The sequence below is a fragment of the Pipistrellus kuhlii genome, unplaced genomic scaffold (genome assembly GCF_014108245.1).
Source record: "Pipistrellus kuhlii isolate mPipKuh1 unplaced genomic scaffold, mPipKuh1.p scaffold_m20_p_1, whole genome shotgun sequence".
Lineage (NCBI taxonomy): Eukaryota > Metazoa > Chordata > Mammalia > Chiroptera > Vespertilionidae > Pipistrellus > Pipistrellus kuhlii.
Window position 1 is genome coordinate 195633053 of NW_023425404.1, and position 26176 is coordinate 195659228.

The following is a 26176-nucleotide window of genomic DNA, read 5'->3' on the forward strand; positions in this document are numbered from 1 at the left end:
TAGAAACAGATGAGGGGCAGGATAGCTGGGACTCATGCTGTGTACTAGAAAGAGCTGCAAAATGAGACCTGGGATAGAGTAGACATCTGGGGAGAGAGAGGATGTGGAATTTGGAGTAGAGTTGGTGGTTCAAAGCACCCAAATATTGTGTGGCTTGAAGAACAAGGAAGAAAATGAGTGTATAAGACAAAGAGCTCCAGGTTAGTGGCCATACAGGAAGCGACGCATCTTAAGACAGTGCTTGGAGAGAATGCCAGGGACCGGCTCATCACACCCAAAGTTCTCAGCGAAAGACCCTCTCCCTAACTCTTGATCTCCTCTCTGCATGGTTTAGGGTCTCTACAGCAGGATGACAGGTGGTCAGAAATCAGGGCTCTGGGGTCAGAATGCCTGAGTTCCATTTCAGTCTACCACACTAGTTGGGTGTCCTGATGTAAAAGAGTTAACTTCTCAGTAAAATGGGGGTAGTAACATGAAATAAATGTATAGGGCTGTTGTGAAGATTAAGTAAAGCATTATGTATATGGCACTTAGAACAGCGTCTGGCATATGGAAAATTCAATTTCTCAATGATAATAACGATTGATCTGTTTATTTGTCTGTCTTTGATCAAACCTTCTTCAAAATTAGATATGTGTATGTTTTCTCCTCTCTTACACAGAAGATGTGAAAGTCACCCAGAGAGATTACCTCACCATCTTAATAATGTTTTTCTAACCAATGTCTCCAACCTATCTTCAGTATGAGCCAGGTAATGTGATTGAGTATGATAGTTTTGGGAAATCTCTGATTCCCTGAATCTTAACATCTCGTTTGTAAAATGGAAGGTTTGAAAAATTTGTTTGAAATTTCTTTCTCATTTTAATTTCTATGATTCCATTGTCCCTTCCTTCTCTATCAAATGCATTAATCTCAAATGGATTGATATTCATTAAAATATTAATCAAATAGAGCTTGACAAACAAAACAAGACTAATTCCATAAAATCAGGTCTCTACCACCAAAATCCAAATTCTATGGGATGTTCTTAGTCAAGTGACTATCCAAACACTTATTTTCCACACTTTTCACTACCATCTACTGCCTGGACAGTGGTAGTAGGTTTAGTCACCGTGTAGCCCTACAAAATGTCTTGGTCTTCCCAAAGCTCCACTGGTTAGGGTCACTGAGAACATCTTCCAAATCCAGGAAAAGTATGATGCATTACAAAAGTATTTGGAACCACAAAAGGAGAGACAGAGGGAAAACTTACCAATACACTAATGCTTTGTGGCATGATCATTATTTCATTGGTTCAAGATGCATTCACCCTAAAGAAATAATTTTCTAATTGTGAGGTAGCTGGGAGAGGAATGGGGTGAGGTGTAGGGGTGGGAGGTGGTGGGATCTGTACATTAAACTCTCCCCCAACATTTATTTAAGTCCATAAATTCAGCTCTGTTACTATTTGTTTTCTTTGCTTATTTTGGTGGCTTCTTTGTGAATAAAAATTCTTTGAACAAAGGCCTCTTTGAGTTTAAAAAAAAAACCTGTCCTGGAGAAGAATGTTTCCACAGTTACAATCCTCTGACAAACCCATGCAGGGGTTATTAGTATGATTTTATGTTACTCACAAAGGTCTGCAAGCCTCAGAGTGATGGGAAAATTTGCCCACTGATAAGTCACCAAGCAGAGACTCAAAGCCAGGGCAACTGATCATATGTTTATTCTTTCCAATGTGCCTCAGTGACTTCTTTGAAATTTTAAAATAACAGAAATTTCTGGGCATCATATAATTGTAACTTTAGTCAAAAGAAATTCAGAAGATTTTTTAATAATTCCCTTTTCTAATATACCTAATTTTTTTTTGCAATTACTATGCTGTCTGTGCTCTTATCATAAATTAAGTCATTTAGCTTTATTTAATATGCCACCAAAATATATATGTTAAGTGCCATTATTAGCCCCTTTTTACACATGAGGAAAATGAAACTCAGGAAGATAAAGACATTTGTCCAAGTTCAAATAACTAGTTAGAGACTGGTCCAGAAGTTGATCAATCTTACTAATTAGATCTGATACATCACTAGTTGGGCTGATTTGAGGTGCTGGAAATTCTAAGATGAATAAGACATTGCCCCTGTACCCATGCAGCTCACCTGTAGGCACGTGACCTCTAAGATAAGGTTTACCATGAAAATCACTATTCCATCATAATATATGTTGCTAGGCAAAACATAGATTTTAGAATCAAAAATGTATGTGAGATCAGTTTTAAATAATGTCAGAGGTCTTTAAGAATTGCCTAAGATGGCAGTATTTCTTACATTTTTAGGAGGATAATTTATGCTAGCTTCAGGAAGGTTATTGAGAAATTCTCAGAAAAGATATCCCATGACAGAGACAATGAATTAATCATGGTGGACATAAAGGCAAAAGAAAAATATTATACTGGAGAACTAGCTCTCACACTTGATGGGGGGACAGCACACCAAGGCTTCACTGGGAACCTGAGTGAAGAAATCTGAATATTAAAGAAAGAAATGAATTATTCTGCTTAGGTCCACGGTTTATGAATTCGTGTGCATTATCTACCAAGAGTTCAGTTACTGAGAGCATACAATTCAACTCTGAGCTCTGTTCCTCCGTTGAGAATGATGCTCAAGACCAGAGTGTTTTTAGGAAAACTTTGGGGTGTGCTCATATTTTCTGCATTTCGACTTCTGTGCTTGTTTGAAACAGTTTCCTGGTAAGATGGCAATATATGGGTTCTGCTTTAAAGCATCCTCAGTGTAAAATTAACATCACAAGTTGAAAGAGAAAAGACAAATTATACAGATGTTGCAGATGGAGACTTTGGCAGTGAGTCATGGCCAAGTAGTTAGTGGTGGAATGTTCCTTACCATTGAAATAGTCAAAGACAGCTTTCAGCGAACAAGAGATGAAATGATCCCTCTGGAGAGAAATTTTCATCATAAAATCAAACCTCCTTTATTGCAGCTCCAGAAACCTGAGTTGCCTGTGGAAGTGAGAAGGAAGAAGCAGGTTATGTGTTCACTCCATTAGGTCAGCTGTTCTCCTCTCTGTCACCTGATGAGTTTCTGAAAATGGATGAGGATACAATCAGGATGATGAACAGATTATTTAGAATGGGTGAGCAGAGAGAGAGAGAGAGACAGCAACAAGAAGAGAGGAAATCAGAAGGACTAGAACTGGGGGTATAGAAATGTGCCAGAACTTTCCTGAGCCTCCAGGTTGGTTTGTTTTTGTTTGTTTGTTTGTTTGTTTGTTTGTTTTAACCTGTAAATTTTTAGCATAATGATAATTAGCTCCTGAGTCATTGTAAGACAAAAAGAAACATGAAGCATTTCTATCAAAGTTGATTTATCAACTCTAAAGCATCATGCAATTATTGATCATGCTGTATTCTTATTTTTTGTTTTTTAGTAAAAGCAAAATGACCCACAAAATAAGAAAAACAGGAGGAAGTTATCTAAGATACCACCCATGAGTGAGCAGCAATGTGTGAGGGACAAGGATGGCATTTGGTTTGGGAAGCATAGATCCAAGCCTGTTCTACCCTTCATGAAGACACAGGAGTTGATGTATGTGAACTTTTTGGAAGCATGCCTGCCATAATCATGTCAGCAAAGATTAGTTAGAGTTGGCAAGTCTTCTAACTTTCATGAGCCTCTAGTTCTTGCCTATAAAATATGGGGCAGTACACCTACTTCCATGGTAGTGAAGGGGGATTAGTTATGGTCACACATATGAATGGACATTATAAACTATTTACAAATCGGTCATTACTATTACTTCGGTTGAAGTCCATTTTTATACCAAAGTTGAAAGGAACATGTAATACTAAACAGATCAGCAGAGAACTTGCTGCTATAAAAAATATTCATTCATTCTTTTCAGAAACATAAAATAAGTGCTAAATTAAGTATTTCGCTTTTGCCCTATTTTGGGGGTGATAAGATCAACTTTGATAAATATGAAGAGCGTTTGGAAAAAATCTGAGTATTTTTCAAAAGGGATGGGCAGAGAGATCTCTAATGGCCTGTCCTAAAAGACAAAATTAGAGCCACAATGGCCCACACTCAGATGCTATTGGTGATGACTTTTTAAAATGTATTACATTTAGGAGAAATAATAAGATTTCTCACAACACAAAAGACTTCAGAAGCAGGCAGCTTATGACTCTGCATATCTGAAAACTGAAGTCTCACCCATAATGTGTTATGCTTATTCTATACCCTTGTCTTCCCTATGCTTCCAGATCAATAGCTTTGGACTAAAGCCAAAGACATGAGTCACAGCCTTCAGTAGCGTCCAGTGTAGAATAGCCTGTTGTGACAAATCTTGATGTGGTGGGAACAGTATATTATTTGTCATCAATCTGACCTGGGTTCAGATCCCTGCTGGGAATCTCACTTTGTGCTTGATCTAAGGAGACTGTTTGAATCCTTCTGAACCTTCAATTAAACTCTTGTAACACATATTGCAGCTTCCTCAACTGCTTCGAGGTTTTGACTAGACAATGCATAAAAAATAGTCATACCTGTGCCTGCACATAGTAGGTCCTTATACAAGTCAACTCTCTTCCTTTACCCTGCTCTGTCTTACACTCCATGGTCCTAAGATAAATACATCAAAGGTAGTGTTATAGTCACACTCACAAAGCCTTAAATTTTAATAGGTTTTGTAATAAAACTTAGAAAATCAACAAATCAAATTATCTTGCTATATAAATTAGTAAATAGGCTTAGAGAAATGTGTTACTTGCTTGAAACAATACTCAATTTGCAGCTGAAACATGTTTGGTAGACTTAATTTCCAGTCTTCTGGCTCACAAGCATCCCAAGCCCAGATATGAACTAGTTCTTGGTTGTTCCTATGGGAATATGTATCTGTGCCCCCAAAGGGCTTAGATTCTAATAGGACAATGTAGACTCCTGTCTACAGTCCAAATACCAAAAAACCGCTGGTGGTTAGATTTCCCTAGTCTCTTCTTCCTTCTGCATGCCTGAATGTAGCCATGCATTCATTTAGTACCTAAACAGACCGACAATATATTATCACATATGATACAATCCACTAAGCGCTGTACAAAGAGGAAATTAAAATGCAGCCCAGGAGAGAAGGTACATGCAATCAGCTGCACAGTGGGTCAGAGCACAGATTTCAGCATCAATTAAAAAAGAGTTCAAATTCCATTTTGGCTACTTACTATGCACTCTTTCTCTTGGTAAGGTTCCCAATGCCTCCAAGTCCTTTATTTCTCTACACTAGGTGAAGAATTGTATTTGGTCTTTAGATATATCATGAAAGTTGACTGCTATAATGTATCGATAAAAAAAAAAAAAAAGACTCAGCCTGTTATCTCACTTCAATGAGTGGTGGCTATTGTTCAAAGCCATTACTATTAAGAGAGGTAAAAGCAAAGTGCTGACTGTTAACCTTCTAAAGTAGGGATCAACAAACATTTCCTGTAAATGGAGAGAGAGGAAATATTTTCAGCTTTGTGGGTGGCAAGGTCTGCGTTCTGTCATCTCAGTTCCTCAGTCTTAGCCTGAAAACAACCATAGACCACATGTAAATGGTGGGCATGGCTATGCCATAACTGTGAGCCAAATTTTGCCTACCCCTTTTCTGAATGGAAAATTATGGAAAGTTTAACTACAGGAAATGATTGGTGGCTTAAAGAAGTTATGGGATTTAGCAGACAAAAAGGCAGCAGTAGGAATAGAAATAGCATAATGGGAAGTGGTTTGAAGCAAGTTGGCTGTTGTCTTGAGCTGAAGTTCCCCGTCGGGAGCCCTCTACACAACCATATACGATGTGTCAGTGAAAGGGAGCATGGAATATGCAGCAAAAGACATCCTGGAATTCACATTCCAATGCCGTTCATTACATCCTATTGAATGACAGCTTTTGAGTAGGGGACTGATGTGATTGATAACAGACTTTATTGCAATGAAGTGCAATGACAACTCTCCTAAAGCAGAATAAACAAGGTAACCAATTTAACTGGAGGAAGAAGGAGGGAGGTAGAGTGGGGGATAGCACTATCAGTAGGGCTTATAGGACAGAGACATGGAATACTGAACACAGGAAGAGCTAGTTTGGGGAGTTAAAAAAAAATGACATATTAAATGTGAACTATGGGACTTTGGCTACTTCATTAAACCTGTGTGAGAAATGGTTTGGATTGTCTCTGAGCCCTTTTAAATCCAGAGATGAACATGATCAGATGAATTTTGGTATTGGGAAGACACTGTTATTATGAGTCTCCATTACTCAGCAGCCAGATTAAGCCTAATATATTAATTGGTAAGAATGAATAGCAAAAGCACCTGTCCTATTGGAAAACTATTTATCTCTGGCCCTCTTTCACTCCTTTTTCTTTTTTTTCTTAACTTTTTTGTTTCATTTGCTTTTTTGTGTCCTATGGAACACAGGATTCTAGAAGGTGGTGCAAATGATTTAATTCGAGAGCACTGTGCTTGAGGCTCTGGCAAAACATTCTCAACAATGGTCCTTGAGTGGGTTTTTCAAACACTGATATTTTCATATCCATCCCATGAATCAAACAACATCAGCCATTTAAAAAGATTCTTGCCTAATGCCCTCTCACTTGTCATTCTAGCTTTAGTTCTCACCCTATAGCTCTAGTCCAGGTATTTGACACATAAAGTTTCCAAAATGCTCCCAATTGCTTTAGGCTCCTGATCTTTTGATCACATCGTTTTTCTTCTATTGAGGTTGCTGAGGGGGCCCACAAAAATGCAATTCTCTCTTGCCTGTCTAGATTATTAACAAGTAGACAAATAAAGCAAAGAAGAAATATGAAAGCCAAAGATGCTATGCGTTACAGATGGAGGTCAAGGTGAAAGACTCATTCTTAAGTGGATTAATCAAGTGGGAAATAATAGCAAACTCTGGATCTAAGGAGCCCTCCCCTGCAAACTCAAGCAGTGTTGGACTTGGGCAGTCTGCCCTGGTTTATAACTCCTGAGACATCCTGGCTTACCTGAGGTATGCTATTATTTTCAAGTATCTTGGCCAGGTAAGTCATTTAACCAACTCATAATCCAAAGGGGCAGAGAAAGACCCAAGGATGCTCTAATTAAGCTTCTTTTATAAAACAAAAATACTAGAAGTAATCAGGAAGTGTTCCTCAACACAACTATTGAAAATGTTTTATCTCCACAGTAAACCTTTCTTATCCATCAAGTCTTTACTCTACCATCAACAAAGAAACTTCAAATGGAGACCCCGATGAACTTGTGTAAGAAGAATTAAATAAGAACAGACCAATTGTGTGCACCTCTATTCCCAAAAGACTCAGGTCTTTGAGCACTATGTGAAAAATATTATTTTTTTAGCTGCTCATCATCATTTTCCCATGCCCAGGTTGCTGCAATAGGACTTCAATGTTTTTCTTGAGAGCTCTTCTCTTCCAATTTACATGCATTGAATCAGGATGCCAATCAAGATGCCATTCTTGAATCTAGGGTGTATTGAATCTTGGGTAGAATGACAAAACAAGATGGAAATGAGTGGAGTTGATTCATCCCAGTTTGATGCTATAAATGGGGCTTTGGTTTCTGTCTGTGTAATTGTTTCCAGAAATGGCCACAATTATGTCCCTCAGCACTGTGACCATGCTATAGGTAACATCTATTCCCCATTCTCCACCTTGAATCTGGGCCTGCCTAGGCATTTACTATGATTCACAGATGGGGTAGAGGTGGTGTCATGCCAGGTCACTGAGAGAGGCTTCCCACTCTTCCGCTCATTTTCCTGGACCCTTTCACCTTCACTTGAACAAGAGCCACATTTAAAAGAAAAAGCATTTTTCAAACACCAGAATAAACATGAATCAACTGAAATACTAGTGATTATCAGACTTTTTAAAAAAATTTGTTTGATGTTGTGGTTATTCAGAGTTTATTGTTATATTGCAATATAATGCACATACACATACACATCCAATGGAATTACAGACGGCTAACCCATTTGGCCAGAGGGCACCAGAAATCACAGGCAAAGGCCATTTGAAAGGTTTTGATTTATGCAGGAGGTTTTCCACAAACAAGTCACTGTTGCTGATTAAATCACCATGACCAGATTATGTCTGTTGGTGAGCGGGGTAGCAGAGTGAAATCTATTTCTGCTTCCTAATGCATTTTTGCTGTATGTTACCTTAAGGCAAGGCATTCTCTGGACTCCATGTGTCACAACAAGGAGAAACTTTGAATCTCTGCCAAATCATAGAACATTTCTGAGTGCTTTTGTCCTCTTTCATACCAAAAGTAAAAAGTAAATGAATTAAAAAAAATAAAATAAAATAAAAGTTAGATTAACTCTAGTGTTCACCAAGTAGTTTTCAAATAACTTATATGACAAATCAGATAGTGGACAAGGAAGGTCCAGCCTTCTCTTAATTATTAATTTATTAAGCAACTTCTTATTCCTCAAGAATACTCTGATAATGTTTCTCTATTTCAAAAACACTGTACTTGAATGGGCTTCCTGTTGATTAAAGAACTGTTTAAGCCAGGTTTGTGTGGCTCAGTGGTTTGATTCACGATAGGGTACATGCTCAGATTGCAGATCCAATCCCCATTAGGGGTTGTGCAGGAGGCAGCCTATAAATGATTCTTTCTCATCATTTATGTTTCTGTCTCTCTCTCCCCTTTCTTTCCTCTCTGAAATCAATAAAAATATATATATTTTTAAATATCTAAAACTCAACGGAATACTATTCTGCTATAAAATGAAAAATAAAAAACAAATTCACTCTTTGCAACAGTATAGATGGAGCTGGAAAGCATTATGCTAAGTGAAATAAGCCAGACAGAAAAAAAGATAAATATGATTTCACTCATATGTGGAATCTACTGAACAAACTGAACTGCCAAGCAAAGTAGAGTCAGATTCATAAATGCAGAGCAGGTAGACAGCTCTGTTGCAGTGGGGTGGGAGGTTGGAGGATGGGCAGAATTGGGGATGCAAAAGGATTAAACAAAAAAAGAAAAAAAAGAGATTTTATGCACATGAATAGTATGGTAATTGCAGAGGTAGAAGAGAGAGGTGAGTGGAAGAGGGTATAGAAGAGATAAATAGTAATGGAAAAATAAAATAAAATAAAATAAATAAAGAAAAAATAAAATAATTATGTAAAACTAATTATAATGATGGCATTGCCATTTATCGTGGCTGAGAAGAATCATAGTCCTCCCTGAGATTTCTGTATACCACCGAGCAGTGATGGTTACACCCAAGCTCCACACATAGGCTGCCTGTGCTCATGCCTCAGCTTGCTGTTTGCTAGCTGTGTTAACATTAAGCAAATTACTCATCCTTGCCTGCATTTATTCTTCTGTAAAAAGAAATAGGAATAGTACTGTCTCATTATATGTTCTGAAGATTAAACAAGTAAATACATGTGAAGTGTTTAGACCACCATCTGGCATGTAATAACTACTTCATAAATATTAGCTATTGCCATTAGCTATCATCATCATCATCATCATCATCATCATCACCTTTAATTATCTAATATTTCACACTATTAGATAGCACTTACAACATCTCATTTCTCAGATCAGTCCTGTGACATATATTATTATCCTTACTTTATGTAATTGATATCAAGACTAAAGTTTGTGAAATAATTTTCCCGAGGTTATTTTAGCAAGGAAAAGGTCAGGGATAAGCCCAGGGCTATTGGACTTCAAATGTATGTTCCTTCTCTACACCCTGCCCCATTCATCAGTTTTGAAGGAATTCTATCCATTTCCTCTTTACCTTCTTTCCCCTGACTCCTCTATGCTCTGCTTACTTAACCACTGTGCTCAGCACTGGTGAGATTTGAGCAAGGTTTTCTTCTAAAATGTTGACCTGGCATGATTCCCAAGCCTGCTGCTATTGTGGGGGAAGAAGTTCAATGCAGTGATTAACCATTTGGAAATCACCAAAATGCCTGAATTAACGTCTAGCTCCAGTGCTGATAACTACATTAACTTGAATTATTGTGTTGAAATTTCCTCATCAGGAAAACAATGCCTACCCAATAGGCCATTCTGAAATAACCAGAGATTATCGCACTATTTGGCATGTAGTAAGCCTTGAATAAATGTTAGCATGAGAGGCTGATAAATGGGACCCCTCCTTTCTCCTTATTGGCAGAATTCCCCAAGACCACAACAATAGGTGCCAATTAGCCAGGTTCAAAATATAGGCCTAGGCCTCATTTGCTACAAAATTGTACAACTAAAACTATCGGTCACCCACCTCAAGTGAATAAATGATTTGAATAGAAGAGCAGGAGAAAAAGGTTTCTTTTTTATACTCTGAGTTTTTGGAGGTGGCAACATAGACCTCCTAAGCAAGGAGTATTCATGCCATGTGCTGAAGGACCCAGCACCTGGTCACACGTCCATTCACATGCTGGCCATTTTCCTCCTCCTACACTTGACCATGAAAGGATCAGAAGTCTGGACTAGAGAGTGCAGGGGGAATCAGAACAGCAGTGTGGGAAGACAGAGAAGACACTCACAGTCCAGGAGCCACCCAAGGATCCCAAACCTGAAGTTGGCCTGATTCAAAGCAGCAGAAGAGTTTGAATAAGGCTTGAGTTTTGATCATTACACCAGTCTGGACATTTAAATTATTAAAAAGGCCTGCATTTTTACTTCACAGAGCCCCAGCACAGTTTGGAACAGCTAAGATTTGGTCCAGCAGAGGGGAATCATAAGTGCACTGATCTTACATATAATGAGTATTCCACAATTGCTGAAATTAATTGGAATGACAGTGACTCCATATCAAATCGAGGCTTGGCTGTGCTGTGCAGAGGACATACATAGCTTTGGGGTCCAGATAGACATTTTTTAAACCCTACACTTTTCTCTGACTATTCCTTGCTATTCTTGAGCTGAACTACCTCATCCTGGGTCTCAGAGTGATCACAATTACAGAGAAAATTAAGTGCTTCATGTTAAATATCTAAGGCTATACTTAGCTCTAGCCTTCAATAAACTCTTTGTATTTCCATCTTGATTGGACAAAGAAATAAAAGAAAAAGGCATTGTTATAGTCTTCCAGGTTCTTTGACAAGTATATTAACCCAAAGGGCATTTAAATGTATTGCCCCTTGAGTTTTGAACTACCAGAGAAATCTTTTTAAAAGTGTTATAGTATGACCAGCCCTGTAACACCTTTTCTTCCCAAGGTGAGCTAAACCCCCACTCAAGGGAGCGACTATGCGAGAAGCAGTCTAGTGCTGTGCCCTGCAACCTTCATTGAGTCTTAGGTCAGACAGATGCTATGCACTCCCGGCCAGTTTAACTGCTCCTTCTGTAAAATCAGAACAGTGAGAATCATAGCATCACTTACTTCATTGGATTTTGTGAGCATGTAAGGATATAATGTATAAAACATTCTTAGGGCCCCAAAATGTGTCTATCAATACCATTAGCATCAGCATTATAAGAGGAACACCTCAGGTCATCCCTATGAACTGGTGAAGGCTCTTCTGGTTCTCTCATGCCTTCAACTTTGTTAAACTTTTATAAAACTTCCATCATTTTTACTTTTTATTAAGTTTAAATGGTTGTTTGAATGTGGTAATTAAGTAAAATGTCTCATCAACAGATAGCTTGGGTCCCTTTTGCTCTCCTAATAAAATAAAGACGCAGACTCCACAATAATTATTGTATGAGCTGGGCCACAGCAGCATGAGTCTGTGTCCCTGTCTTCCCCAGGCCGGAGTTGGTAAGAGCAACGTCTGAAACTGAAAGAATGCATGCATTAAAACTCCTACAGAGACACAAAGCTAAACACTACCGTAAGGTGTACTTATGTGGGGACTACAGGATCTAGGGGTTTTAGAGTCCTGGCTTCCCAGTCCCATGCCAAAGGCGTCTGTTTTCTCATTTGCAAACCAGAAAGAAGAATAAAATAAAAGTTATCTTACAGGGTGGTGATGAGAATTAAATGGAATAATGTATGTGAAAGCACTGGTTAAATTCTGAAGTGCTATGTAATGCTAACATGTGTTACAATTGTCAAGCCTGGCTCATTTTTCTTGAAGAATCAGATGAGGCATACAGGATGGTGAAAAGGGACTTGGGCATGAAGGAAAGACTGCAATCCTACTTCCACCACCAGGTAAGTCCGTTTACTTAGCTGGTGAAAGAACTTCCATATAACAAGCAAGAGGAACATGCTATTTCTGAAGCTGCACCATTTCTATATCCAACAGAATCTATTTCTTTTATAGCAATTAATTCCACCATCGTTATAGAGATGGAGTAGTTCAGTATCACAAGAAAAGTAAGTAATAGAAGCCAGAGAACTTTTGTTTGAGTCCTGGCTCTTCAGCATATTAATTGACTTTGGGGCAAGTCATTGACTTTGTATGGCCTCTATTGTCCTATTTTTAAAATGGGATAATAATGTGCTTCATGAGATTGTTGGGAGCTAAGTGGGGGGGAATAATACATTAAATTGTGCTTTCTAGTTCATCTGTTCTGCCCTTTGGAAAATGTCCAGTGGGCATAGGGCAGATGAAATACTGAGCCCCTTAGTTCTGCCTGGCTGGAGACATTGGGAGTCAGGGAGTTAATAGAGATCTCCTGGCGTCCAGGGTGAAGTCAAGCCCTTTGGGTTTAATCTGGGTGATGGACACACAGTGACTGGCTAAGTTAGAATAGACCCTTGTTTGGGCAGTGTAGAATTGCAGGTGCATTCTGTAATCTGTGTCGCCAGGAACCTTGGAGGTGGAATGCTCCGGAAACAGCAGGAGCAATTCTCACCAGGTGACATGCTCTCCTATGCCAGCTCTCTATGGGTTACACTGGGAGGAGAGGAAACATGATATGTTTCTGGACAATATATTTCTTTTCCTCCTTTGAAGGCTCAGAAGATTAAGAAGTGAAACCGTCGGAACAGCTCACTGCCTGGTCTTCTCACCACCCTGAGAGCCTCCGGCTCAGTGACAGGGCTCATTTTCCATGCTAGTCAAGCCTCAGATGGAATCCCATCAGTCTGTTTCCCCTTGATCTCAATCCAGTGTGCCAATGGTCTTCACAGCGGGGGAGGTGACCCAGGGCCCACGCAAGGCAATCCATTAGGATACAGCAATAAATTAGTAGGCCTTTGATTTATGCTTAGTCTTAGCTCATCCACTGTTGTAAGTTTTATAATGTGAATAATATATTAGCAGAGTAGTGCATCTATATAAGGTATAAAGTTATTTATTACAGTTGTGATTAATTATTATTTTATGTAGAAACAAATAATACGTAAACTACTAGGTATAGAAAAAAAATTTTTAAATTGTATGTCCAGCCAAAACCGGTTTGGCTCAGTGGTAGAGCGTCGGACTGCAGACTGAAAGGTCCCAGGTTCGATTCCAGTCAAGGGCATGTACATTGGTTGTGGGCACATCCCCCGTGTGGGGTGTGCAGGAGGTAGCTGGTCGATGTTTCTCTCTCATCGACGTTTCTGGCTCTCTATCTCTCTCCCTTCCTCTCTGTAAAAAATCAATAAAATATATTTTTTTTAAAAATAATAAAAATTGTATGTCCTTAGACTGTAAGTTCTTTAGAAGCCAAGATGAGGGCATTCATCTATGAATCTCAAGCTTCTGATATAATGCCTGACAGTCGAGGAAGGATAGAGGAATAAGTGAAATATATGCATATATTTATTGGGCACATACCATGGGCAAAGGCCAGTTCCAGGCACTTCAGTTTCAAAGGCTCCTAATAGTCTAGAGAAGACAATCATGTAACAACCAGCCAGAAGACAAAGTGGCAAGATCCCCATGTGAATTACAACTACACTGATGGGACGGCGAAGAGGAAATGATTCATTTCATTAAGGTCAGGAGCATGACTGAGCCAGCTTCACTCAAGAGGGGGAGCTGCACTGAGCCATAAGGGGAGAGCAGGAATCGTTCAAGCTTTTCGGGGGGAGGGAGGAATGGATTGCGGGAAAAGTGTAATTCTCGGTAACTTCTCATAAATCGCACCCAGTTGAGCAAATTGGGAAGTTTGCATAAATACAGCTGCCATTTCTAAACATGTATTGGCTGAGATAGCGTTAGCGATTACTAATAAAGGCTGCATCTGCATTGACTAAGAAATAAAAATCATTTCACGCTTATGACAATTACAACACTAAACATTGGGAGGATTCCAGGCACAGTTCGGTTCAAAGGGTCACAATATCGTCAAGATCATAAACTTAATTTCCCTCAGAAACTCTGAGCTCCCCCTCCCACTGTGCTTTCCTCTTGGACTGGCTTCCCGTCGACACTGGCCTGGCAAGTCCAGGCCTCACGTCTACAACTTCAACCTTCAGAGACAGAGTGGACCCTGGGTCCCAGCAGCACCGCCCCCCCCCCCCCCCCCCTTCTCCCCCCCCCCCCAGTGTCAGCACAAACCCTCATGCATTAGGCTCAGTCACATTTCCATTCCTGCATCAAATGTCAGCCACGTGCACAGAGACAGGTGGGAGTCAGTTTCCCCAGTCACGTGGTCCTCCTGTGGAAATCAAGGAGTTTCCAATAGAGAAAGAGGGACTCGGATACTGCTGGGCAGCCGATGGAACTCTCTGGCACATCTGGCAGCCCCACACAGTCTTTGGTGAAAAGAACACTCATCCGTTTTGCAGATTGTGAAGGTGAGGGACATACGGAGTGAGTCTCCAATGGGAACTTGTTTTAATCTCCTGAAAATTCTCACCCAGTTTTCTCCAGTTTGTTCCATTTTGCCTCAGTCCCTGAGATAAACCCTCTTCCTGCAGCAGAGACACACCAGCGTGGTGAGGAAGAACTGGGCTTCCTTTGTTTGGGCTTCTCTTTTATTTTGTTTTGTTTAACTTTTTAGAAAGTTAAGAGCTAAGTAACTAAATCATACTCACAGCACACTGTTTTGTTCTCAGCATCCCGTGTCTGATTATGATATTGTTATCTTTTCCTCTGAGAAATAGATATTTGCTTTATCTTGTATAAAACCAGCCTGTCTTCCTGGGCGAAGTGCGAGTGTATAATAACCATTTTGTTCCACAGAGATTGGCTTCAAAGACACTGGTGCTTTACGAAGAAATGGAAAACATCTCTGAAAAGGAATCCAGGCTGAGCCGTATCATCCACAGTAGAAGCTACACCCATTCATAGGGCCTATTCTTGTCCTCAGTCCAATTCTTTTGCGTGAGTCTCCTCTTCACAAAAGAGTCTCCTGGTTCCCATGGGAGACTCACTCCATATGTCAGACCCCCTAGCTTTCTCCTCTGTTCTACTGTTTGCTTTGCCCAAGGTGGCTTGACATTCAATAAATATTAAATGCAGCTGTAATAATGATGATGACGACTGTGTTGAATAAATAGAAAACTTTCACAAATTGTCTGCACTCTGACTTCATAATAAGAGAAAAGCCACCTCTTGGGGTCAAGCGAAATATCTTTTGGCCTCTTCCTGGATTATTACGTCATACTCTATTTTCCAAAGTCAAAGAGTAAAGCTCTTCACCAGAGTAAGGTCATCCCTGAAAGAACACAAGGACCTTTTAGAGATCATGGTAACAGTATTCTTGGAGGTAAAAACAGCATTTTTAGCATCTCATTCTCAGGTGGAACTGAGTTTTGTCTCGTGTCTAAACCTCTACTAAAGTAGCTTTAAACTCACAGTGTTGGCTTGCGTATCTCTCACTGGGCTATGAGTGTTTTCACAATGACTACAGCTTGTATTCAATATATGTGTATGTAGCTCACTGCAGGCACCAAACCTGAGACATAGTAGGTGTTTATTAAATGTTTGTGAATGTATAAATGAGGTTTCTTTAAAAAAAAAAGATTTACCTTCTCAAATATGAACATTCTGCACATATACTCCCAGTTGGAGAAAGCAGGCCAAATGAACACGACCATGTTATGAGCACAATTTAAGGCAGAAATTACAAATGACTTTCATTTTGCAGGCCAAGCCCTGGGTTTAAGAGTAGTATGAGTATGCTATGCTTGATTAGTGATGTCTGCCATGAACACAGGGCAGAGAATGGTAGCAGAGGGCCAGAGAGCTGCCATCCAGACTTAGGGATGTTCCTACTCCAAGCAGAGGAACAGATGTGCAGAGAAGAGGGCAGCATGTCCCGCTGGTATAGCTGAGTACACTACAACACTTAGCAGTGATACAATTAAAGAGTAACTGCCATTGGCATCTGCTTATAACTTGCTTACAGTTACTTTTAAATAAATGGGATCAGTCTTTCTGCAAATGTGCAATATACATGAACAAACACATGGCCCTCGGTTATTTGAGAATTTTTAGAATCTGTTTACAATAAATACACCCACAACTAACCAACTCTTGAGGTTCCACCATTGCAGGTGCACTTACCTTTATACAATAAAGAACAGACTTGGTTGAAATGAAATAGAAAAGATTGTTGTCCATGCCTGCCATTTTACATTTGGCAAAGCAAGTCCTGAATTCCTACACATAAAACAAATGCCAAATATTAACCCCAAATCACCCCACCTCACGTGACTGCCTACTACACTATCACCTCTTCTGGGCCATTCTCTGAACTGCCAACTCTCTGCTGCCATATCTTCCACTTGACCATCCAAATCCACTTCTGGGTGACTGACCTCTTGGTTAACTGTCTCCAGTGCCCTTTGGCCTCTGGATGAGTTCAGTCAATAGGGAGCCCCAGTGGGAGATAGAAGAGGAGAGAAACTCGGGTATTTCTTCTATTGAATCCTTCCCGGTGAGGTCACCTCAGCCTAGCGGTGTCTCCTGCCAGGTCACTGCAGCTTGCTCTGCACACAAACTCTCTCTGGCCTCCCAGGTTCCAGTAAACACCTCCCTCTCCCCAGCCCTGTGGGCCCGGCAGAGTAACAACCAGGGTCACCGCTGCTCGCTTGGGTCTCGGTAGTTCCCTTGTGGTTTCCTGCACCACATCCCACCTTCATTAGTCTCCGAGGAAGTAAACTTGGCTTGAATATAATTTCCATATGCCATCTTTGTTCTTTGGACCTTGACAACTACAGTGCTTCTCCCGACAAGCCCCTGCCTCATATCACCCTACCGTGACATTGAGCATCCATTCTCCATCAGCCTCAGCATCCTGTGTCTCCCAGTACTTTAGTGGGAACTCTTTGCTTCTGTCCACTGTGGAATCCACTGCATGCAGTAGTCCCATATTACCTGTGTGTGTGTGTAAGGGGGGAGGGGGGGGTCCAAGACCCACAGTGGATGCCTGAAACTTTGGGTAGTTCCAAACTTTATATATACTATGCTTTTCCCTAAACATACAGACCTATGATAAAGTTCAATTTATAAATTGGGCACAATAAGAGATTAACAATAATAAATAGCAGTAAAATAGAATAATTATAACAATACCCTACAATATAATTTATAGGAGATTGGTCTACCTCTCACTCTGATAACCAACTGGATATCCAAGACGGTGTCTGAGTGACTTAGGGGCAGGAAGTGCCTACGGGGCATAGACTCACTAGGCAAAGGAAGAACTCATGTGCCTAGAAGCTGAAATGGCCAGTGCCAGGTTTCTTCACGCTGCTGAGAAACGTGCACAATTTACTATTTCTGGACCACAGGGTAGCTGACACTGTGGGGAGTGAGACCGTGGATAAGCGGGGAAGGCAGTCCTTATTTTAGGCATTGTCACAGTTACTGTATATCCTCATAAAGCAGGGCCCACTCTCATGATAGAGTAATACATTAAGCAAAATCTCAAAAGTAAAAAAAGTGAGAACCTGCTTTTTTAGTGGTATGATACCGGTATTTTTTACATCAAATGAAAGATTTTTAAAACTATGTATTTTATTTCAGAGAGGAAGAGAGAGGGAGAGAGAGATAGAAACAGCAATGATGAAAGAGAATCATTGATCACTGTCTCCTGCACACCCCACACTGGGCATCAAGCTCACAACACAGGCATGTACATTGACAGGAAATCAAACCAAGACTTCCTGATTCATAGGTTGATGCTTAACCATTGAGCCATACCTGCAGGACCAAATGCAATATTTTTTAAATAAATATTACTTTCAATTAGAAACATAATTATTCTAAGGTTAATAGGCGGAAAAAAAGTACTTCAAAAATTGTTTTTAGATTTTTGGTACATACCTATATGTACATGACACGGTGAGGAGACTTCACTACAGAGATGTGTTTATATAAAACTTTTTTATTTTTTTTAAATATATATTTTATTGATTTTACACAGAGAGGAATTGAGAGGGACAGAGAGTCAGAAACGTCAATGAGAAAGAAACATCGACCAGCTGCCTCTTGCACACCCCCCACTGGGGATGTGCCCGCAACCATGACCGGAATCGAACCCCGGGACCTTTCAGTCCGCAGGCCAACGCTCTATCCACTGAGCCAAACCGGTCCCGGCAAAACATTTTTTATTTGTAAGCCCCTCCACTTCTGTGCAAGTGACATATTCCTATTCTACTTTAAAATATGAAATAGTGGAGAATGAGAGGGGCTAAGTAACTCGATCAGACAGACAGATGCATCAGAGTGAGCCCACAAGTGGAGACCACAGATTCTTATCCATTAAGACTCTTTTCTTGCAGTCAAATAGCTGCCTTCTTGATGCCCTCATCTCCACACGTTTAGTTTCAGAGCCAATTCAGTTTGCAGCTCAGAGTTTCTATTTCTAGCTGAAGGGGATTTTGCCTACCAACCCCCATCTCCTCCCCAGAAGACATTTGAAAAATATCTGATGACATTTTTTGTTGTCCCCACTGGGAAAGAGAATGTACTGCCTGAGGACTGACCAAGCCAGGGATGGTGCTACACATCCCACAATGCACAGGACCGCCCCCATGACAAGGCACAATAGTGCCTTGTCCTAGGAGACCTTCCCCCCCAGCCCCTCTGCTGACAGGACTCCAAGCCGGGCCTCTCGTCCTTGCTGCCGGGTCTCTGGTCTCAGGGTTTCAGCCGGGCCATTCACTCGTCCAAGTTATTGCAATATTCTGAGCCTCATTACTCAAAAACACACTGCACCTCTCTGTCTGCACGCTCTCGTCTTTGAAGGCTTCTTATAAAAATTAAATGGGATAATGTGGAGGCAGTTTTATCACTTTCACCTCCAAGTACTTTGAGCAAAAAGCTTTGCCACCCTCCTATCTAGCACGAGAGAGAAGGCGTCTCTCCTTTGGGCCAGTGAGACCCAACACAGTTAAACAGCTGGTTCTTATTACGCAAATCAACATGCTGGCTCACCCTCTTCCAGAAATGCCCTGGAAGGGTCTGATTCTCCACCCCCGGGGTTTGTGTCTTACATATCGAAATAAAGGTCCTGGCCTAGAGAATCTTGGGTTCTTTTTTCTCCTTTTTTAATAGCTGTGCTTCCAGCTGGTTTTATTTAAGGCTACACTTTTGATCTTTTTTTCAATTCTGGGCCTGGGTCCAACTTGGCTGTCAATATTTCCAAAGCTCCCTCCGAGACAGCCTCGCTTTGAAGATGGCCACATGCCAATCAGGAGTACTGGTCTACCCCGTCTGACAGGGCGGTGAGTGTGCTGGGGTTTCACATCCATCCCATTACGTGTCGGAGAGGAAAAGCACCAGTCAGCCTGTGGTGATGCTGTCCAGGCCACTGCAGTCAGAGAACAGTAGAGCCAGACGTGATTGCGTCATCACTCGGTCCAACAGGCTAATGTAACCGATGAGAACACTGAGGCTGGGAACACAGAGGCTCATAGGAGACATCTATTCTCTGATTCTGCATCCAGACCTCCAACCACAGTGCTACACTGCTACACCTTCTAGGACTGAAGCAATGAAATGGAATAAAGCTCTGTCTTCATGCCTCATTTCAACTTTTCCTTGCAATGGAGCATTTACTAAATACTTTTATGTTGCTTTCAGCCCCACATGTCCTCTTCCTTTCTACTCATACACCTGCCACTTCAATGTTCAGAGGAAAATTTCTCCTAACACCTAGTTCTCTCCATTCTTCCACATGGGCATCTTCAGCCACCATTCCATGGTCATGCCCTACCCTTATCTTTACCAATGTCCCTCTGCTAGTTTGGGTGAAATACCACGCTATGCTGTGTGGTCCATTTAGATCTATCAGGTCGTTCAGCCTCGTGATTCCTTGTCCAGTAATTCAACCTTGTACCTTCTCCAGTCAGCAATCCTCCAATTTCTTCTCCAACTCCTTTCAACTATCTATCTGGGCATTCTCCCATGTCCTCTCTTCACACCTTGCCCAGTATAAAATTTTGACTACATAAAATAAATGTAAAAGTATTCCCGAGCCTTGAAGAGTGTCTGGCTCAGTTAGTTGAGCATCATCTTGTGCACTGAGGGGTTGCCAGTTAAATATCTGGTCAGGGCACATACCTGGGTTGCATGGTGCAGAAGTTTGACATTCATCTCACAATCAATGTCTCTCTCTCTGTGTCTCTTTCTTCCTCTGGGTACTGGAAATACTGGAAGGATCACTTTGTAAAGTATATGATTTTCTAACATGTTCTCTGGTGAATATTTTTTAAAAACTCTTCCTGAACCTAGAGGGTGCTATGCGAAATGAAATAAGTCAGACAGAGAAAGACACATACCATATTATTTCACTTACATGTGGAATCCAAATAACAAAATAAATGAACAAACAAAATAGAAACTGATCATAGATTCAAAGTACAGATTGATAGATGCAGAGTGAGGGGGGTTGAGAGGGCTAGATGAAAGGGGAAAGAGATTAATATTTACAAATTGGTAATTATAAAATAGTCATGGGGATATAAAGTACAGAATAGAGAATATAGGCAATAATATTGTAATAACTATGTATAGTGTTAGGTGGGTATTGGAAATACTGGAAGGATCACTTTGTAAAGTACATGATTTTCTAACCACTCTGTGTAGATCTCACACAAATACGAAATAATATTGAATATAAATTGTAATTTAAAAAATAAAACAGCCTGCCTGAAAAAAATCCAGAGGAAAATGATAAAGTGGTAAAAAAATATCAACAGTGTATGTCACATAATGGCTGGTGTCCTAAGCATGAGGTGATCACCTAAAACAGCAAGGAATACAAATTCACCAAGGACCTAGGGAGAAGTGGATAGAGGCTGTGCACAGGGCATTTTGAGAAAATAAGACAAAAAAGTTTCTAACAGTTTGAAACCTCTCACAACAAATACACTTCCATTGAACTATAAAGAGGATTATTTTTAAACCAATTTGTAGGCAAAGACCTAAACGTTTGATAGCACTCACATGTGGGGAAACACTTTCATAATTGCCGATAAATGTTTATGTTGCTACAGTGTTAGTGGAAAACAGATAACAAGTCTTGTTATATGAAAACCCAAATAACTTTTGACTCAGCAACTTCAGTTTCGGGAAATCACATCAACCTGAACATGTGTGAAGTGACAGGTGCTCAGCAGTAGTCCGTGCTGCTTTGTCTCCTTAACAGCAACAGATTGGCTATTTCCTAAAACTCCACTATAGTAAAAATAAATAAAATAAAATAAAATAAAATAAAATAAAATAAAATAAAATAAAATAAAATAAAATAAAATAAATTAAAATAAAATAAAATAAAATAAATAAAACACATTAAGTCCCATACATTAAAAAATGAGACAGCTGCTGATTGGGAATGATTTATAACATATATTTTAAGTGGGAATATCTGGATATAGAACTGGGTGTTTTGTAATTCTACCATTTGTGGAGAAAAAAATTTAAAGCACCCACATCCATAATTTTGTATGTGTAGGCTGTCTGCAGAGGGTATCTACTCGTCTCTGGGTTAGAACTGGTGAGTTCAAATCTTGCATGAAAAGAAGAAGGAGGAAGAATTACTTTTTTTCCTATATTTTCTTTTCTCTCATTGACTTTTTAAACATGTGTGCAACCAAAAAAATAAAAAATTCATAAAGAAATAAATAGCCCTTTAGTGACTTTCTCACCACCATTTGATTCTCTGCATAAAATATTTCACTTATAATTGTCCTCTTTATATGTTCTTATAAGTGCCACTGGAATACAAGCTAAATAAAGATAGAAACCATGTGACCTGGCTGGCATGACCGGGGGATTGAATTTCAACCTATGAACCAGGAGGTCACGGTTAAATTCCCAGTCAGAGCACACGCCCAGGGGTTACGGGCTCAAACCCCAGTAAGGGGATGTGCAGGAGGTAGCCAATCAATGATTCTCTCTCATCAGGGATGCTTTTCTCTCTCTCCCTTCCTGTCTGAAGTCAATAAAAATATATTTACAAAAAATAAAAGGCAAAATATCTTCATCTTTAAAAAAGAGAGAGAAACCATACGCAGTGGCTTGAAAACCATTTTGTCTTTTTTCTAATTGCTGGTGGTTCTGGGAGACAAGCTGGGTCCTCTCTTCCTGTTTCATCTGGATCAGATGATTTCTCTCCAATGTAATTTTGGAATTCTGTTAAAGTATATTGTTTTTAGCCATATATTTGAGACTTTATTTCTGTTCAGATCAAACCAAGAGCTAGTGATACAAAAAAAAAAATGTGTAAGAGGATGATAGAATGGGATTGTTTTAAAAAATTGTATTATACATGCTTCTGCCCCATCATTAGCTAGAATATTTAAGTCAGTTATTACATAATATTTTAGTGCAAAATTAAGCTTAGTTATTAGAGAAGTATTTAAGGTTTAGCTTTCTCTCTTGAACATTTTTTCTATTATCATTTCCTTAATGTTGGTAGTTCCTTTCATCTCTCTTATTACTTTTATTTTTGTTGTTGTTATCTGTTTTGTTTTGTTTCCATTTCTTGGTGATTTGACATCTGGCAGTACCAGTCTTCCCTTCTTCACCACAGTTACTGCTTCTAATTTATTTCTTCTCATAACAATAAAAGATTACCAGGGAAAATCATAAAAGGCAAACTGGAAGGTAATAGAAGGTTTGATTTAGCAAAACAACATTTACAACCTTTTGTTCCCAAGTCATAAAGTAGCTCAATATTTCTCCTGTAGAATAAAGAATATTTGCGTGACAGTCCGTGCAGGAAATTTGTTCCCTGACACCTGGTTAGGAGCCATGACCCTGGGGTTGAAAGAGTGAACTGAAGCGAACAAGAGTTGGAGTGGGAGACCTTGATTTTCATTCGGAGTCTCATTTGCCTGCCATAAAACCTTCTACAACATGCTTAATGCTACTGAAACTCATTTTCATTGTCACACTAGAAATGATTATTTTGTCTTATAGGCTTTAGTGAGAATTTATTTATTCTTTGCAAAGCATTTATTGGAAGTCCATAGGCATTGTGCTACTGGTTAGAATAAATTATTAAATGAGAGAACGTAAGTGAGTCTAGGGCATAAAAGTCATTCGATAAAATATAAAAAGTGAGGTATAATGGAAGGCCAGAGGAAGGAGTGGTTACTTGTGGTTGAAGAGACATAAAAATTCCTTAGGAAAAAGGTGATTGTATAAGCATTACCCTGAAGGATGTGTTAGGACTTTTGGTTCCCTAAAAAAGAACAGAAAGACATATATTTATTCAAGGCATATTTATTGATCTACTATTATGTTCCAGTGTTCTAGATGCCATGGATATAGTCATTAATAAGAGAATGTACCCCTACTGAAACTTACATTCTAATGGTAGACATGGACAATAAATACCTCACCAAGGCTTCACCAGCAAGAGGTAGGAAAGTATCCTATCCCAGAGCCTTCAGAAGGAGTATGGTCCTGCCACCACTGTGAGCTCAGACTCACAGTCTCCAGATACCCTGTTTGTAGTTCTTGGTCTTCGAAATCCTGAGACACTAAATCACTGGCCTAAGTGGCATCCGTAGTCATGTCAGGAAAGGGCAAAGTGATGAGAACACAAAATCCATGTTGTGCTTAAGAGTGACAAGTTATTTTGTGGGCTTCATGACAAATATACTAATGGTGTCTTAAAGGGACTCTGTATGCTGCAGGGTATCAATCCCTTTATCCTTTCTTCTTTCTACAAAGCCAAAGTGCATGATAGTTCACCGAAAAGAACATAAGTATCAATTCTATAAATGTTCTCAGGTTTTCTGCAACTTCCCATTCAGAGGTCTCTGGTAAATGTTTTAATAGAGGTCAAAGTGAAGATTGCTCCCCCCTGACCTTGCTGAACTTTTGAGGCTGGAACCTGCTGTTGCATCAGCCCTCAGGCATGTGGAGCTGCCAGGATGGGCAATCTGCCCCAGAATGCACACCATCTTCTGGAAGGCAGGCCGTGGCTCCTCTGCAGGTATAATAAGTCCTTTAAGGTGGTATGAAGAAGAGGGTGAAAAGAGAGAGGCCAGGAATACCCACCCACCCACACACACACACATGCACACTATCCCTCTGGAGGGGAACAGTGGACACCCCCTTCTCTTTGGGAGCATGGAGGGAAGAGTTAAGGAGTTCTGGTCTAATAATGAGGGGTCCTATGTATCAAGCTAAGATATTATATTTCAACCCAGTAGCAAAGATTACTTCTAGCTGGGGAAATTTGCATTTCCATAATGCTGCAGAGCACTTAATAGTACCCCAGTGGGCAAAGATAGTTATGGTGCTTCTTAAGCCTAATTACAATGAAGCCTAAGCCAAAAGCTATATATGAAAACGTGTTTGAATGCCAGCCAAGGCAATATTTAACCCAGCAACATTCCAACAAAACAAGAAATGCAGACATTCTCATGACCCTTTTAGAATACAGTTTGTTCTTCTAAGAAATCACAGTTTTCAATTTTATATCTACATTTAAATTCTGACTCCGGTACTTACTAATCAGATGATCTTGAGAAAGATGTGCATCTTCTCCACCCTCTATTTCATCATCTGATGAGAATTAAAACTTGTCCTAAATAGGTGTCAGCCCTCGTTTGGGATGATCCTGGGTCAAGGCTGTTCAGGTCAACCCCAGAGTTATTGTTGCCTCCACTTCATCATTATGTCCTTTTACTCTCACTCAATTCGTGTGGAACCATATGAAAGCAACATGTAATGTATAATTAGTATTATACATTAATGTAACTTGCAATAATGAGAATGATGGTCCCTGAGCAATCTCTGAATGAAGAATGCTTTTGTGTCCTTGGCTTCTGTAGTCTGTCTGACAGTGGGGAGCCTGAGTCAATGAAGGTCTGAAATGTGTGAGTGAGTACATGAACTTGGGTGGTAGAGGGGTGGGGAGGCATTGTTGAAATCAAGTGAACCATTTCAATTACTTAGCATATCACAGATGGGTTTGTCCACAGGGGAAAAACAAAAAAAAAAACAAAAACATGAGCATTATAGGAGCTAGAGTAGTTAGAACATCAACAAAATAACAAAATGCCAGGTATCATCTTTGATTCTTATCTCTATACTAGAGGCCCAGTGCATGAATTTGTGCACCGGTGGGGTCTCTCAGCCTGGCCTGTGGGATCAGATCAGACCAAAACCAGCTCTCTGACATCCCCTGAGGGGTCCCAGATTGTGAGAGGGTGCAGGCCAGGCTGAGGGACCCCACCAGGGCACGATCAGGACCAGGGAGGGATGCACAAGGTTGGCCAGTGAAGAGGGACTACAGGAGGGCTCCAGGGCATGTCTGGCCCATCTCACTAAGTCCCGATTGGCAGAACCCCAGCAGCAAGCTAACCTACCAGTTGGAGCATCTGCCCCCTTTTGGTTAGTCAGTGCAAGTCATAGTAAGCAGTTGAGTGGCCTTAGCATATTATTAGCATACTAGAGGCTTGATGCATAAAATTTGTACAGGGGGTGGGGGGATTTACTCAACCCAGCCTGCATCCTCTCCAATCCAGGATCCCTTGGGGGATGTCCAACTCATAATCTGGGACCGCTGGCTCCTAACTGCTCACCTGCCTAATTGCTCCTAACCACTCTGCCTGCCTGCCTGCTCACCCTAACCACTCATCATCTGCCTGCCTGATCACCCCCTAACCCCTCTGCCTGCCTGCCTGATCATCCCTAATTGCCTCTGCCTCAGCCCTGCCACCGTGGCTTTGTCTGGAAGACGTCTGGTCTATCCAGTCTAATTAGCATATTATCCTTTTATTAGTATAGATTATGCTTTTATTAGTTGAATGGCCAACTGGACAACCAGACACTTAGTATATTAAGCTTTTATTATATAGGACTAGAGACCCAGTG